We start from the raw sequence: 11639 nt of genomic DNA, 5'->3' as shown, positions 1-11639 counted from the left end.
CCCAGCTATCTCACACTGTCTATGACTGAGGAGCAACAGCCTTCCCCTGAGAACCCTGGCTTGGCTAGGTGGAGCCAGCTAGGTTTGAAATTGCAATTAGCCAAACTAGTTTAGTGGGTGTAAAGTACTCTTGGTGACCCATTCCAGTGGGATTCAAGTGCTGAGGGATAATCTTAACAAAAGGACAAAGTGGATGAAAGTTGGTGTTTTTCAAGCTATCACCAAGGATTAGCCTTGTTCGTGGTCATCTTGGGCAGCAGCACTTCAATATCTGTGACAGTTAGAATGGCTCCTTCTCCTATATAAGCAAACCAGCAGTTAAATTTGTGCTCAGCTACTGCCTTCCAAATCTTTCTTCCAGCAATAATAAGAAATTTTTTGTTCACCAGACACCCTCCTAATTCTCAGACAAATCATTAGCAATGTGAGCTGTTTTACAACAGGTAAAACTAAGGAGGTTACACATGATTAGCCTAAAACCACAAAGGCAGCCTCTGTCAGAGCAGAATAGAGAGCTGAGTTAAATAAAATAATTATGGGTCCTGCTACCTGACTGCCTTCAGAAGCCAGTCATCTTTATTCCAGGATGATAGAAAGTTACTGTTTACATATTTATATCCTGTATAATATTATGCCAAAAGTAGTTCAGTCAGTTTTTAGGGGCCTGTTTGGAAAATTTTCCACTGTTGTTGGCCGTGTTCGCACTTCCTGTTTTTACTGATGATTTGTTTCTGGAAGGGTCAATGCTACAAAAATACACAAATCCATCAAAATAAACCACAACCAACTAAACCTTTGCTTTTCTCGTAAAACCAAAGCACAATCTCCTTACTCTGGAGAAAAAAACTTTAATTTTGTGAAACTTCAAGAGTTGTTTTCAAACTTGTTCAGTACCTCACAATTTCCTTTGTTTCTCTGCGACAAAGTTTGGCTCTGAACTCACTGGATTGAAGAAAAGATAAGGTTATTATACACAGTGGAAAAGAAACTCACTGCTCTGCACCATCTTTTTCCATCAGTCAAAAAATAACTACAAATAATTTACTTGCAGTATTTACAGCAAGTTATTTTGCACAAGGATTTTGCAGAGTAAAATGTATCTCTACTCTACATAGCTGCAGTATGCTTAGCTTCACATAAAGTAATCTACTCCTGTATTATATATATTATCCTGTATGTCAAAGGTGTGTTTTTTAAAAACACTTGGGTTTCTCTCTGAAATAGATTTAGAAGAGCCGAAGATTTCTTTTCTTGTCTGATCACCTTTCTGATGTTACAATGTCCCCAGCGCACTCACACCTCAGGATTAAAGTGTTCTGCCAGTTTTTTTTTTTCAACTAACAAAAATCATCATTATTTTGGCTACTTACTAACCTTTTAACTGTTGCCCTAACTACATGTTCACCAGCATCATTCTCATAAAATTTCTGTAAGAATCACGAAAATGCTGAAAAAATTATTTTTACAGCACAGTGGAACTGCTAAGCTTGTGCCTCGTTTTTGATTAATTTCATGCCTGACTCAGTCAGAGATTAGGCCCTGACACAGGTTATAATTAAATATTGAAATCATGAAGTGCAAGAATGTTTAATTTTTAAAATATGAGTTTTAATTTACCTCATACAGAGAATAGCTCTGGTCACCTGCAGAGATGCATTACACACTACATTGCCTAATGTAGGATGCCTGAATAAGGCTGAGCATACAGTTAAAGTAAACTAATGCAATTTACTGAACAGCAGTCAAATATTTATCCAGTTGATGAAGCAGACTTTATGTGAAACTCAGACAATAATTAAAGAGAAGCCTTGCTTAAAACATGCTTATTCCAGTTTCCACAAATATGTTATACCAAAGCAGCATCTTCCTTTTCTCAAATATTGATGTTCTCCTAACACATTATACAGTGAGCTTGTCCTTGGCATTCTCTTGACTATTTAATGAATACATTTCCTGGCATTTGCCTTATCTTTGTTATGTTGTTCTTTGGAGAGCTAAAACTATTAGTTAGCCCTTGACAGAAAAACATCAGAGCAAGCTAGTAAAAGGTCTTATGGTATCAAAGTTATTAACATGGTATTTGATTAAACCATAGAAAGATGGGGAATAGATACTACAGACTATGTCCCCTGTACTTAGGCTTTCACAGCCTTGAATAGCTTTTCATAGAACTTTCACATTTGTTTTTGTCATTTTATCTGAGCAATAGTCTGTTTAGTCACAGGCAGAATACTAATCCAACAATTATTTTGTAGTGCTCTATCATTCCAAATAGAATTGAATATATTATGTACTTCCACTTACTCAGAATAAATATTTTTGCTTTAAGTTTCAATTCTCATAGTAAAAGAAATTTAAAACTTTTATGCCAACAACAGGAAATATGTGTTGAGGAGACATATTTTGCACAATCTAGAACACAATACAAACTGTTAGAATGCAGGCATTTATAAAAATATAAATGGTCTCAATTTTTAATTTAACACATTGAAGCTTGTGTACAACATCATTTACAAGTATTATTAAATCTTCACACTTCAAGGTTTTATTAGAATCAGGAAGCCTGAGTAGTTGTTCTTCAGAAATGCCTAATGATGACCATAAAAATGGAGAAGACAGAGCTTACACCCAATCTGTGTTCCCGAACTAGATGGAAGCATATTTCCAAAATTATCAAATGACTGGTAGTTAGTGAAGCATATATGTTCATTGTCTGTTAAAAGTCATTAGGAGGTCCTCAAATTTTTCAGTAATTTAAAGCTGATGAGATGTCTATGTCCATTGCCTTAAAAATAGACAATATTTCAAAACACACCCTACAAATTACAGCACACTTCATCCAAACACTACTATTTTTTGCACACATCTGGATAATTCAACATGAAGTGACTGTGTGAGGGTTCTGCTACCCTGAAGTACCATTTTTGTTTTAACAAATTGGTTTTTTACTTGATAAAGTCAAAGATATAAATATTCTCTCCATTTAAAATGCCAGTGGTGCATTTTTAAGAAATTTGGGTTATTTTATTTAGTTCGGAAGAAAGATGAAGGCAAATTCCAGCACACAAGTTAGTGCACGAGAAAAGCTGTGGAGCAAGAGTCTAACTGGCATAAGCTACCACAGCTACTTCAGCAGAGCTGTGCCAGTAAACACCAGCTGGGCTTCTGGCCTGGTATTAGAAACTGCATCCAGCCACACTTCATTTTCAGCTGCAGCCTCCAATTCAAACCAGCTGCATCCATAAGCAGCTGAGAGGCTGCCTCACAAACTGGATTATTGCTAGTCTTGAATGTGCAGTATCACCCCAGTCCCTGACATGCTTAGAACCAATATACCACAATTACAACTTTAAGTACAAGGCTGCTGTTCCTACATATCCTAGGGTCAGGAAAATGTATTGGATGCCTACATGTCCAAGTTCTGTAAAGTCAGAAGATTAACACTTATTAGCAATAGGACATCTCGGCAACCAGACTGAGCTGCCTAAGATTTGGTATTGTATTCTGATGTTCTCTGCACTATTGAAGTCGTTGCTCAAAGCATGTAGGAAAATGACAAATCAAAAACTCTTAACTGCTCTCTACTCATCAATAAACTCATTGGGGGATTAACACCCAGTATGTTTTGTAGGGTAAAGCAAATATCTGGCCTAACTTGTTTCTTCTCATCTAATGGGTGAGGTTGTTGTCAGTCCATCTTTCTACCTATCTATTCCCTGATGACTGAGACACTGAGAAAAGGCAGCTGGTTTAATCTTAAATCAGAGATTAACAAACTCAGTCCTATTTACCAAACGCTTTACTGTTCATAGCATTCCATAAAAAACCTCCTTGATAACAAAGGGTCGACGCATGTGAAGAACTGAAGCACCAGAAGTACAAACAAAATCACTAAACTTGTCATACTGTATCTTGCGGTGATTTTAAAAATCTTCTGTTCTGGTTGATTTTTATAAGACCTTCAGATTTGTCACATTATGAGTTAAGGTTGAATTGGACCCTCAGATTTCCAGGATTAGTTGAGTGAGTGCCCAATTAGGCAGTAAAAGTATTTATTAAAGTTTAAAATATAGAAGTAAATTTGAAACTGTTTTGGATGCAGTATTTTATAAGTAAACATGTTTGAACCCTTTTAAATACTTTTCAGTATGGTTGAGTTTGCATTCTTCTTCCCAAAAAGTTTCAGAGCTAATAAAAATAATAATTATGTACCACCAAAGAGATGCAACCTTGACCTTTTAGATGGAAGAAAAGCAGGGGCAGGTTATAGGAAATCTGCCATTTTTTTCAGTCACTTAAGTTTGTCCCCAAACATTCTTGACTATCCATAAACTCTGTATCCTATTGACAGTCAACTCTGTGCTGATTCACACTGAAAGATTTTACACTGATTTTCTTTTTTTCTGTTCAACTATTTTCCTTTGAAATCCCCCTTTTAAGACAGTAAAACATTTTCAAGGACACAGGACTTTTATGACCTATTTGTCTTCCAAAGCCACTGAGAACAGTCTAGTTCCTACCTCTCTATCTGTAAACACACATAGGAAATCCCAGGAAATCGCACAGTAGCTGATCAAGCCACAAAACTTCCAATCTACATTTCTTTGTACTATAAATACAGAGTGTTTCCCATGACCATACAAAAACTCACACTGCTGCTCCCAAATTTACTGACACCGCAAAACATGCAATTTATTCTGGCAGGAAACATGCAATACATGTAGGTACCTTAGGTGAAACTATCCAAAGATTCTTGTCTTTAAAACTTGCATTTTTTACACTTTTATACCTCCTTTGTGTATATACCTCTGATTTACTTTCCTGCTATTTATACCTATTTACTCCATAGATTTGAGTGAGTGCATTTTGTGTAAAAGTATCTCATGCTTTGCCAACTTCCACATAATTTTGACTATAATCCTCGCAATTTGTTTATCAAGATATGAGACTTTATGGCAGGGAAGCTGTCACAAGATTGATTCTGTGTTGTCAAAAAGAGAAAAAAAATAATGCTTGAAGTGTTTAATACTGTGGCCCTTAATTACAAGACTAATTGTACTTAATAGATCGACTCATGGGGGCTGTAGAAGTGGGTTTGAACAGATTATGTATTACCCCCTAGAAACCTGTACTTGCTTGGCAGACACCCACTAAGAGCAAGGCTGATTCACGTGCCATAGCAGATGCCACTAATACAGAGGGCTGTGAGTTTAGCCTGCCAGAAAGAATTCATTTTCACATTTAACCATTCACTGCAGCAAGATACATGGGTACACACTGGCTTGTGACTGTTACAGCCCCATGCTATTTTACAGTGCATAGAACCTGTAATGGAAGAAATCATTCCACAATAAAAATTATTTAAGATGGCCTTACTTAGTCTGTATGCATCACAGGACTTCAAATTATTTTACATGCTGCATAATGACCAGCTATTGATGTTCTCCACTCAGGCTTACCACATGAATGGAAAACTTCACCTATGCTCGAAGAAGGTTCATCGTGCCATCATCTAGAGTGTCTTGCTTTGGAGGCTACAACTAAAGCTTAAATACCAGCTAATGGCTATTCAGACTATTTCCAGTGTTCTTACAAGTATTCCTTTGTACTTCTAGATATGTCATACACACCTATTGTGTGTCTGTATGTATACAAATCCATACATGTAAGTTCTAGCAGTTGGATCACATAAGCGTAGTGTAAATATTTTAACTGTCACCTCAGAAGTAGAATGCTTCTCATAATTACAGTGAACCATCATCTCTATTTTCCAATGAGTAAAATGTTAAATAAATAAAGCTTTAGAAGGCTTCAGATTTCCTTAAATGACTGATTTTTGTTTCATGAGAAATGTGGTCCTTAAAAAAAAAGTTCCATTCATAGTAGTCTAATTTGGAGGGTATCTTTTTGATAAATCAATTAGTTAAGTTAGTTTCCCATCTCTATATGTACACATGTGTAAAAATAATGCCAAATTCTTGTTTGAACTTGTAAGATGACAATTGCTCACAGAACTATAACCTTACTTATGCAAATCAAAAGAGTTCATGGTAAGCCTGACATTTGCAGAATTAATGAACTAAATAATTAAGTGACCTGGTAAGTGATTTGGTAAACCAGAACTATTAATCTTTTAATGAATTCTTTACTATCACCTAAATAATAAATTTTTGCATAATTTTAAAGAATTACAGTAAAGAAACATTAGAATATAAAATCCATTATGTAAAGGAAGGTTGCTTTTATAAATCTGTCATTATGTCTCATTTTATTGAATTCATTTCTATTCAAGATTTAGAAAAGTGGCAATTCCTGCACTGGTGACTAACAGTCCCAAACATTTCAGTGGTAAGATTTTTTCTTGCTAAGACAAGTCTGGGATCATTTACTGCTTCAGACAAACCGCTGCCTAAAGTGAGTAATTAGCATACAACTGTAATTTAAGAAATCCCCTATTTGATGGTGTGCATCACATGTTTCAGATTTTCAAAGCACTCGTAAGTTAACCAGGCACAGTAAATGATGTTTCTGAACCAGTTCCTCTTAGGGATATTTTTTCCTTTCTACTGTTATTGGCTTTCACCCTTATAGCAGCTTTGCAGCCCCTCTCTTACTTTTTCCTGTTAGAGTATCCTAAACTCAAGTAGTTTCTTAAGCTTCAACTTACCAGTATTCTTCATATCCTGTCTCAAGTGATATGTATAGTTGTCTTTCCTTATCTTCCTCTCTATCAGTGTCCACAATGGAATTAGATTTATCAGAGTGGAAATTTAGAAGTACCATATGCTTCTGCAGGTACCATTTATTCCATTAATTGTTATATAGACTTGAGGTACTTATTCTATTCTATCTACATGTATGTGTGTATCAGAGATGACATATGGTATGATACATGTGATCTTTTTCCCCCCATAAAACCTGATTTATATAATTCTTTAGCATGACTGCTAAAGAATTCAGGAAAGTCTTCAACATTTATTCCCTCTTCAGCATTAGTCCCTGAAAGTAGATAGGTAAACATGCAACAGCATGTACCCAAAATTGTTAAAACAACATTTCAAGTAATTTTTTTCCAAACTAGTACTTAAATCTTAACTTTCAATTTATCTCTTCTGAAAGATGCTACGTGGTATCACTCGACTCAATGTTACAAAACATTTCAAATTGGTATTGAAATGTCATAGGGTGAAAAAGAAATGAAAATAATGCTATTAGCTTCTGAAGAGGACCTTTCTTTGAAATATTATCGCCAAAAGCATAAAAAAAGCAGAAGAACAACCCATTGCAAGGACAAATATAACACTTAGTGGCTCAAGAAAGAAGGAATGCAGTTCTACTCCATTTCATTGGTGCATGCCAGATACTCAAACATCTTTCATTGCAAATCATTAAGTCAATCATGTCCACAGAAGAGTCCAGTGGGCTTCCTGAGCAACATGAAACCACCAGAGGTACCTTGACATAATGCAAAGACACTACATTTTGATCTTAAAAGCATTTCTAATGATGTTTCCTTTGTGAGTACAAATGAATGCACCAAAGACTGGCCATGGCTGAATTTTACTCCACCTGGGTTTAATTTTTATTAATAGATATACCTAAAGGGCAGCAAATAAGAAGAACAAGGCTGCATGAATATGCTATGGCTACAAGTGTGCTCTGGGAACAATATCCTGAAAATGGAACCCCACAGTTGGCAAAGCTTCACAATTTGAAGCAAGTTCAACATATTCTAAGGAAACAGGTGGAACTTCATCAAGAGAAAATCTAATTCTGCTGACCTATGCTGCACCCACACAGCAGAGCTTTTGCAGTTCATTATGCGGGCACAGCAGCTGCAGCACGCAGTAACACCCACAAAAAAATTACTGAAATCACAGAGGACTATTTAATCCCACAGAACATTCTGTCCTTAGGTAAAAAGCTATAAGAAACCAAGAAACAAAACACAGGCAAGTATGCCATTCTGCAAGTTCAGTCATTATTTGTAGCTGATCAAAAACTTTCAACTAGACAAAACAAAGATATTTTAAAAAAACCCAAAACACCATATGTAATTATGTTTTGAATATATTTAATTATGAAGAGGCCTCTATTCACATGGGTGTTCGGTCTACAGGTGTGCACATTTGTGATTCTCTTACTCCTCTGAAACAACAAGCAAGCAGAAACTTACTCTGTGCTAAACATCAGACAAGCTATTCGACTTTTCAAGTTAAATGAAACGTCTACAACAAAATATCTGTCATACAGAAAGGGCTTTGTATTTTGCACATGGTAACATGATATAAGCAAAAACTAGAGGATTCAAGGACTAGAAAAAATTGGAAACCAAAGAGAAGGAGCTAAGGAGTTGTGTGAAACATGCAACTTAGAGACACCGCTTTCAAAAGAAATTGTGTTGGTTGACATTTTTTACTTAATTATATTAAGGCTGCAGCGCAAGCCAAGGCTAGATATCAAATAATCCATATGGAGAGAAAATAGCTCAATGACCTAATCATAGCAAAAATGTATGTCAAGATATGATCTCCAATAGAAAATAAAAACTACACAGGACAGAGAAACATAGATTAAGATAGGATTGTTTGCTTTTTAATATGGTACAAATGTCAGTTTTGTAGAAGTTCTTAATTTTTAGAAAAAGTTCTTCCCTTCTTTCCCAGAACTTGACTGTTGATTCTCCGGTGTCTAATACAAAACTTTCTGCAACTGCAGCTATTTCTGTACTAGAGAAATTACCAGGATCTGTCTTAAATATTTTGATGATGGTGGTAAGCATTTCCAGGTAATCAGTTCAGCAGGTTTTGCAGTTCTTGGATCTCCTATACATGAAATACAAATGCAGTGGGAGCAAAGTCTATAGAAAACAAGATGAAAATGAGAACAAAAGGCACTAGCATAAACTAGAACAGTGGAAATAAAGACTTGGAAGAGACATTATCCTTGGAGATTTAAAAATGCATAGGAGTATATCAAAAGGTCAGTCTTAAAGAATGGAACTTAATTTTGACCCAAGGGAGTCAAGCAAGGAACCAAGGGAGAAAGTCACAAAAACTTTGTTTACATCCCATTTAAGCTACAGATGAAATTACTTTTCTCTGAGTAAAAGGAACTGGGGGAGGGAATAGTGGAAATACTAATTTATTTGAAAAGTTATCTAGATGTCATCTAACACAATTTTTGCATTATTCAGCTAATGCTGGTAATTGCACTTTATTTCTCTAGCAACCCCTGGAGGAGGTTTCAAGCCATAGCAATCACAATAGCCTGCAGCTTACTTGGAAAATAGAGTATCAGGCTGTAAAGGGTAAATATGTAATAGAAAATACAGCATATATGAGCAAAAGAATTATCAGAGAGAGCAAAGCAAGCATAATATGTTAGAAAGACACTGAAATAACCTTTTTGAGCTCATTATTTAAAATCACTGATAAAGGGACTCCAAAATGGTATCAGTTTAATGTGCAGTGGCAGAACCCAATTGGCAGCTCTTTGGATTGGCCACAGACAGCGTATGAGAGGATTCCCCGGGCTGCTGGTGCCTTCAAACAGAAGCACTTCAGACTGGCAGCATGGGAATACTCCCTTTGAACAGCTGAATGATATGCAAAAGATGTAAAAACAGATATAAATGCTAATAATTAAAAACTAAATGAATAATACCCAATGCAGATTTTTTTAAGAGGGCTGAGAAGGCTTTGGCATTCAGAGGCTGTGCCAGCCAGCTGTAATAATCATCTTAAACACTCCCAGAAAGGAGAAAGACATTATTAGCATTATGGAAACAAAGCAAGTACCCAATGGATAAAAGTGTTTCTATAGTAAAAGCTTCTGTAGTAAACTGAAATGGTTATGCAGTTGAATCTCACTGCTCTAAATGAGCAAAGCAACATTACATTTATTGGTCTGAAGAGACCCCACGAGAAACATATGGCCTTTTATCCAAGTCTACCCAGCCTAATAAACTCAAATACCATAGATGTGTTTCTTACTTTATGGGCAACAATGTATTAAGGAAGAAATATTTTTAGCACTGTAATTTTATAAAATGGAAAGCATTCAATCTCCTCTGGAACCACCTATGTAAAATTTGGCTTTCCGTTGACAGTGCATGGTCCTCAGATGAAAATCTTTGCTTAATTTAAAATAACAGAACTGCAATAATTTATCTTGAAATAATTTATCTTGAAAACTGTGAATTAAGCATGCTTTGTATGAGCACTGAGATAAGTTTGATTTACAAGTTTGCTGTACAATTTTGTCAGGGATATCTGCCCTGGAGGTTTTTGGCTCATGTTCCTCATCTCACTTGCTCTTCCAGTGTATGTGAGCACCAACAGCTTCTGCAGGCTGTCTGCTCTGTTCCCAGCCACCACACAGCTCTGCCACTGCTGCAAACACTCCAAGTAAATGTTCATCACCTCAGACATCACTTCCCAAAAATATTTGCAGACAACAGGTTACCACTGACACACTTTTTGATTCTTTTTTTCTCATATATGTCTGTACCTACATTATATGTCTTCCCCTGATGAAAGCCAAAAGTGCCATCAAATGTGAAGGTGGATAACAATGGTAAAGCTTGACTGGTGCTTTAAATCTGACTTCCTTTCTCCTTCAAATGCAAAGAAGTCCAATTAAACAAGCACAAAGTACAAAATAAATAAAGATAACTGGTGGTTCACTTATATTGTCCAGGTTGTGATTTATTACAACAGAAACAGAATCCAATACAAAAATGCCACCATCATAGTGACTGGAAAGAAAGATAAGATTCACACTGGGAACTCTAATTGTATATACATTTTGATCTGCTTTTTCTCTGAAAAGAGAAACAGGCATGGCCACCAGAGAAACCCAAAGCCATGTATGCCCAGAGACCCTGAATTTTAGTAAGACTTAAAATATGAACGGACATCTAAACATACAGATCTTAACTCATACCTACTGGTCTGACAGAGAGATAACATGTGCAGCATATAGGGAGCAAAACCTGCTTTTATAGACTCATTGGTCACATTTAAAGAAAAAAAAAAAAACCAAAACAAACCCACAAAACCAGAAATGTATTCATTTCCAAACCTTCGGAAGAACTGTGATTATATTTTGGTGTTGATTGTATCCTTGAATAAAACAATCACATCACATAAGCAGTAAAAAGAAACACAACTACGTAATGTTTTCTTACGTTATATGGGGATTGCTTGCCTGGGAAATCACTAACAAAATCACACCACGGCTGCAGCACAAATGTCACAGCATTAATAACTGCTCGCTTAAAGCTGAGAACTTTGCACTGAGTCAGAAATATAGCACAGTGGTAGAAACCCTCTGCTCTGCAAGTCCTTCCTCCAGCAGAGCAGGGCAGGTCTGGGTACTCAGGTTGTGGAGAGGATGGGGACAACAGGAGATCCATCACTTCTCAGCCCCTCTTTCCAAAGGTTAATTTTCAAGCTCATATTTTACTTTTTGTCCTTAATACCATTGAGAAGAGACAGAACGTGTACCATTTCCTGGCCTGTGGCCCAAGCTACTTCAGTGAGGACAGAGAACCAATATCTGTAACATAGGTGGATATTTCTGCCTGGAGGTACTTTCTGAGCACTAGTACTGCAGCTTTTTGCTGTGGATGTTCA

Source organism: Agelaius phoeniceus, chromosome 5, assembly GCF_051311805.1.
Source record: "Agelaius phoeniceus isolate bAgePho1 chromosome 5, bAgePho1.hap1, whole genome shotgun sequence".
Taxonomy (NCBI): domain Eukaryota; kingdom Metazoa; phylum Chordata; class Aves; order Passeriformes; family Icteridae; genus Agelaius; species Agelaius phoeniceus.
This window is presented reverse-complemented; position numbering follows the sequence as displayed.